The sequence below is a fragment of the Solanum lycopersicum genome, chromosome 8 (genome assembly GCF_036512215.1).
Source record: "Solanum lycopersicum chromosome 8, SLM_r2.1".
NCBI lineage: Eukaryota > Viridiplantae > Streptophyta > Magnoliopsida > Solanales > Solanaceae > Solanum > Solanum lycopersicum.
This window is the reverse complement of record NC_090807.1, coordinates 26,740,177-26,746,965: the sequence shown is the minus strand read 5'-3', so window position 1 is coordinate 26,746,965 and position 6,789 is coordinate 26,740,177. Positions and strand designations below refer to the sequence as shown.

General features: G+C 29.4%; 1 long non-coding RNA gene across 1 annotated transcript; it reads right to left on the bottom strand.

Annotated features, from left to right (window-relative positions):
* Window positions 1-300: 300 nt before the first annotated feature.
* Window positions 301-2,875, bottom strand: LOC104648737 (uncharacterized). Its single transcript, XR_742702.4, has 3 exons — window positions 2,626-2,875; window positions 1,617-1,656; window positions 301-479 (listed from the first exon to the last, which is right to left on the bottom strand). It is a non-coding gene; the product is annotated as an uncharacterized lncRNA (long non-coding RNA).
* Between the last annotated feature and the right edge of the window lie 3,914 nt (window positions 2,876-6,789).

Below are 6,789 nucleotides of genomic sequence, written 5' to 3'. Positions count from 1 at the left end.
ACTGAACAGGATTCCTCGGTATTTCAGCAAAATACTCAATTTTTACTAGTCTCAAAGCAACATATATAACTACTTCAAAGAACACAAAGAAATTAAAGGTATCTTCTTATCCTTCAAAGTAGGGTCACAATAATTATATTCTCTAGTCAACTCTTTATTTGAGCACAACTTGTGTTGCCTCTAGCATGGACTTCCTAAATAATCAAATTAGTAAGTTGCATGTAAATACGATAACACATGTAGATAACTAATGTCAATTTTAGAAATTAATAGATATAGTTGCACATCATCGAAAACAAGTTAAATAACGATACAATACATTTGCTCAAGTAATACCTGATAAGAAATAAAAGATACAAGTATTTTTCTACATTAAGTCTCTTTTCCTTTTGCTACTCTATCTTCTCCTCCAGACACTTTTGTTTGGCTTGCTACGTGCTTGAGTTGTGAAGTTCAGGAACACTTTTCTTCAAATTTAGCTATAACGAGTTTAAACATTAAATCTACAAATAATAGTAGTAAGGTAATGTTTACTTCTCAAAAAGAAAATCATAATTTATTATATTATGGGGGTATTAACATGTGAAAACAGAGATATTAAGATGAAGATAAATGAGAGGGGGGGGGGCTATTAATAAAATTCTCAAATTGATATGGAAGAATACTTTTACCATTGTAAATCGAAAGCAGAATCAAATATAACAGCGGATTATTGATAATATGCTAATTATATTGATGTTGAGCAGTAATTTTACCACTGTTATTAGAAAGTAAAATAAAATATACTTATTCTTATAGTTATCAACTTTTTCAGGCTACTACTCATACTTGTGACTTGTTGCAAGTCAACTTAATCTTGTAAAACTGAACTTGTTTCCAACATACGTCACAAATTTTAAAAGTAATCTTATTTGACTATTAATAGAAAAATCATGATGTTAGGACTGGGTCGGATGATTGCGTGGATTGGGCTATGATTTGCGATAGTGCAACTACATCCTAGAAACTCAAGATGCAGATTATTTACATACAACTTCTGCCTTAGTTTTTAAAAATATGTTAGACGAATAGAATTTTATTTCAACAAGTGCTTCTTGGGCATCTAATCACCTTATGTTGGTGCTACATCACAAATTTTTCATATTTGATAGAATCATTGAATGGGTTTTTCACGTTGATCTACAGTGTTTAATTTTCTTGGACCTGTGTTAAGGACAGATATGATTATCTATATTTTTTAAGCTTGTCTTATCACATCTAAATGGCGAAAGACAAGGATATACTATGACTATCAAATCTGTGCAGAACTAATTCCATTTCAATTATGACTTCTTTGTAAATATTTAATTTGTTATTTAGTATCTATATAAAAATTAATCACTCAAAAGTAACATGATTTAAGTAACATTTTCTCTAATTAAAGGATGATACTACGTCTTTACAAATATCAAATCTCTCTTTTATAGTTGAAAAAAGTTCTAAACACACAGTACATGATATGATCTGATCATGAATGTAAACGTGAGATTGCTATATGAAATTCAAAGGTCATTCTCACAGCACTCTTTCAATATCTACAAAATATAGTTTAAATGTTGTAGAGCATTTATAATCACCTGCGAATATCTTTGCATCTTCACCACTTGCACAAGCATTCTAAACAATAGAATTCAAAACATTACCAAGGTAAGACAACAATATACTAAACTTTAGAAGTAGCACAATATCAATAATAAAATATTATATATTCGAGACTTATTTGATATTCAAAGTAGTTTATTCTAACAAACTAAAGAGAAGAATAACACTTGGATATTTTACATGAAACAAGACATTATACAAAGGAATGTCTAGATACTCTGGTAGGACTTTTCCGACATTATTAAAATTTCAAGTAAAGAGACACGAACTTAATCAAGGTCACAAAACTTTACTGAAGAATTATCAAAGTATCATAGGATTGCACAGTGCAACAAGTTGAATTCCTCAAGGTAGAGAATGTTTTTACTATTTTTTTTTTAGTTTCAGAGAACGAAAATATACTAGTTGAGAAATTTTCTTTCTTTCTCAATTTGCAATCAGGTATTAAAATCACTTAGTTCTATATTGTAATAAAGAACTTGCACTATTCTGCAACTGAAGCCACAATATCAGAACAACAACATTTACAAAGAAATAATATCCACACTAATAATAAAACAATCAACAATGCGTCCTATAAATTAGTTCCCTAGAAGATATCAACTATTCATGAATAAATAAAAAACCTACCATATTCCAGACAAATTAAAGCAAATAACTAGCATATTCACCAAACATCAAAAATAAATAAAAAACCCTACAACATTCCTAACTAATTAAAGCAAAAGACTAGGCGATTAACCCAACTTCATAAAAGAATAAAGAACCTATTAGATTCCAAATGAATTAAAGAAAATAAATAGAAGATTCACCCAACTTCATAAATAAATTAAAAATCCTACTAGATTCCAAATGAATTAAAGCAATGAACTAGCAGATTCTTCGGTGAATAAAAGTAAGCAACTCAATTTCACATAAGAATCAACACATATGAATAAACCCTAGAAGATATCAACTTTTCAAGAATAAAACAGATTCACATACCTGAAAAACATCACAAGAAAGCAACTATTTATGCTAGTTCTTTAGAAGTTGGCGAATTTTGTGCTATGTGCTTCTACAATACAGATGCTCTCCATGTTTCGGGTCTCTTACATAGTGCAATAAAATAAACAAGAAGAAAGGAAAAAGGAAAGTTGTTGATAAGCTCTCCAAGTCGATGGTCACCTTGATGAAGATGAGTTAGGTCTCAGGAGAAGTCTCTAAGTATCCAAGAGCAATGTGTTTTGGAAGAGAGAACATGTTCTAGAATAAATAAAAAAGTATTCCTAATATTTACTTAACAAAACAAACGATTTTAACTACGAAATTATATATCTGTCAATATATATATTATTTTGTTATAGAACAATTTATTAAAAAAATATTTAACTGCAATTCAATTTTGTTGATATGACTTTTAATCTAATTTTTAGTTTAAAGACAAACAATTCATTATTGAATCAGTCAGTAAGTTTTCACAAAAAAAATATCATGCCTATATTGCTATTTTTGTTGCAAGATAAAGGCACAAATTTGCTTGTTCTTGCTAATTAGCCTCTAGTTTGTCGCAAGTGTTGTTACAAAATTGATTTTTATTTTTTTTAGTAACATACACATTATTTTATCACTAATCCTTCCTTAGATAGACATGCATATATAAGTGTCGCTAAACACTATTTTTTTTTGTAGTGAAAGGAATTCATACGGACCATTTGATTGATTAGCTTGGTCTTTCAATACAAGTACTTCATGGTTTTTACATGGTTTATAAAGTAAATGTGTTACTGAGTGTTTTGAACTTGCATGTGGGATAAGTCTTTCACTGTATATTATACTGAAAAATTGTTTTAGATAATTTCATTCTTACATGATATGGTTACTGTTAATGAAAATGTTTGACACTCATTTGAGAAATAGTATTTTGACATGTGATTGTTAAGATTTGAAATAATATGATTTGATAAGATTTAAATTCTTTGTTCAATTTTGAAATGTGTCTAATGATTAAAAGAAAATTATAAATGGGAGTAGACGTTGATGAATCTCGTAGCTAATGAAGTGTTTGTTAGACCTAGTGCACCTTGTAGTTATTAATTACTGTTAAAGCCCTTGTAGAACTAGTATACTAAAACTGATATCGCTCGAGCGGGGACCTACTGATGTGAATATGAATTCATTAATGAGGAGTTCAGTGTTATTAGGTTCTTCTAAAAGAAAAGGTCACATTGATTACATGATTCATCCTTGAAAACCTCCCATCTATAAGATTTCATATGGAAATATTTTACTGAGTTAACTATTAAGTAATTACATTAGTTTTGCTTATATGAGGCACATCATATTGAATATTGTTATCATTTCTGAAAGATCATTATTTCATCATTATGATATTATAGTAGCATGTTTTCTAACTTTTCGCTCATTAAAATTGTTTTTGATAAGTATTACTATTCATTAAGCTAACGTCTCACTCCTCGCTAAATGTTTTTACAAAGTACTCATGTGGTAATTAAGAGGATTTCATTAGCTACAGAGGGTGATTTGGTAGCATTTGGTGAGACCCGCAAATCTTCGCGTGGCAAGAAAAGTATTGATTATCTATTATTTATCTAGTTGCTTTTAATCTCTTAAATTTGCTCCATTTGTCAGTTCTTGTTTATAATCTTGATTGTTCCTTCGAATTGTAGTCAAGTGACTAGTTTAACCTCTTTTTTTAAATATTTGGAGATGAATTAATATTATTGTGTGACAATTAGATCATTGATGGATATTATGTCTTAATTTATAAATTTTATTAGTTGTGTTGTGGATTTCTAAGACAGGGAAAATTTACTATATGCCTAAAACAAATTAGGAAAACTATTCCCAGTTTTCTCTAGAACTTTGGTAAGCTTATTTTGGAATTCTCCCCCTTTGCGCCCCTTAGTGCCTGTCATGACCCTTAGTTAGGTCGTGACAAATAATCATAACATTTGTTGTAAATAGATGTATCATCTTTTTATGAACTCTTTCTATGATCTTATTGAATAAAGACAATGTAAACTAGACAAGTTTTGAGTGCGAACATATATGTTGATGAACAGACATGCAACCAGATAATATATTTGAAGAGTTGGAACAACATAGATGTTGATGAACATTTTTGTGTGCTTAGACGATTAACATCTATTGTAAAGTATCAAACAAAGTAAGGATAAAAAGGGAAATAGTGAAATCTTTCAAGTAAGAAAGACAGAGTATACTTATGTTAAACAAATTGCAGAATCTATTGTAGTTGATAAATTGATGTGCTTACAAAAATTCCATTTTTCATATCTTCACTCTCCTTTCAAGTCCTAAAAATAAAATTTAAATGTCTGTCCTTTGCCTCATTTTCATCATAAAAAAACATAATAAGTTTACTTATAAGATTATAGTTATGTGGAATGATATCCTATCATTATTATGTTGACGATATACTTTGTTTTTACTGATTAGTTATATACCTTTTTGGAAGACTACAATGGATGATATGAACCATTTTTTATTCTTTGCTTCTCGTGTTACCTTTAGTTTTGATGATTGCTTTATAATACGAGTTTCCTTGGAAGAAAAAATTATAATTCAAAATATGTACAAACACAACCTAATCGATCTTCAACCTTTACAATCGCTAAACCCTAATTATGAAAAAAAGGTTTTACATTGAGGGGTAGATGAAGACGAGGACAAAGAAGACGAACATAAAGATGACAAATTGAAGTGTTCACAACATGATAGGAAGGTTTGGAAGTCGCAATATTGGTCAATGGATACAAACTGAAGGGTCGTAGTCGCAATGATACATGTTTTTGAGAGAAAGAGGAATGAGATTTATTTGATATCTTTTACAAGTTATTCAGTAATTATATTTTAGACCTAATTATCGTAATCACTAATTTATAAAAATTGACTTTGAAACTGTCAAACTTTTAACAAATTTTAATTTGAACTCTTTTTGTCACCTTCCCATCAATTTTCTCAAGTAACTTGTAGAAATATGTAGATATTATAGAGTTGAAGATAATTTTCTGAGATATTTCTTGTATATATTTTACAGAAATTAGATAACTGTAGAGAATTATGGAATAGTCTAAATGTTTTTAGTATCTAGAACCATCCATTGTTAAGTATATAGGGGGATAGTGTTGTACATTTTCAAATAACCTAAGAAAAAACCAATTAAAAGAGTATTTCCATAAATAATTTCTCCTTCCTAGCTTCCGCTTATTTAATTTAATCCTCTTATCTTAGCTAACAGTCTTGGGTTAGTAGAAAGTTTCTCAGTTATATTTTTCTTTTGCTATTCTCTACAACCACCTTTTGGAGAAAATAGAAAATCTGAATAATAAGTGTGTCCAACAACTTATTAATTCGATCAACTCTGATCATTTTTCTTCTATGTTTCTTTGGGATTTGGGAATAGAGATCTTAGATCCATATTTTGGAGGCTAGGGTTTTAATTGAATCTCTATTAATAGAGTTCAACTGTATATACTCTTTTTGCTTTAGAAAGGCTTGCCAAGGTTTTGAATTTTTCCTTTTCTATTCAACACACATTTTGGTTTTGATGATTTTTTTTCTTTTCTCTCTAACACACCTTTTGATTTTGATAATTTTTCTTTTTTATGAAACACACCTTTTGGTTTTGATGACTTTTCCTTTTCTATCAAACACACCTTTCCTCTTTGAGTTTTGTTAGGGTTTTAAATTGAACGAATAAATTTGTTCACGAAATAGCATGACACTGTTATGAAAAGAAGAATCTTTGGTAAACAATCATGGAAGATAATATCAGAACGAACAAGTTGTGCATTGGTATTTTCTTCTGCATGCCCATTTTTGGAGAGTGCTGGCCTTTCGCGATCAATAGTTATTTCTTTAAGTTTGATGTATACGAAATATTCCAATCCAATGCAGCTTGAGAATCAATGGATCTGGATGTCCAATTTTCAAAGGTTGTGAATCAAAAGATCTATTTGCTTTTATCTTGTTATTTGCAAGTCAACCTTGTATTATACTTCTCCTGAGTGCTGGATAATGTGGTATGATATTCGGATCTAGATCTAGTTAAAACTAGAAATGATATTTTTTAAATAGTTATCCTTAATTAATGATCTAAACATATCTTCTAGTATTGGTACACAA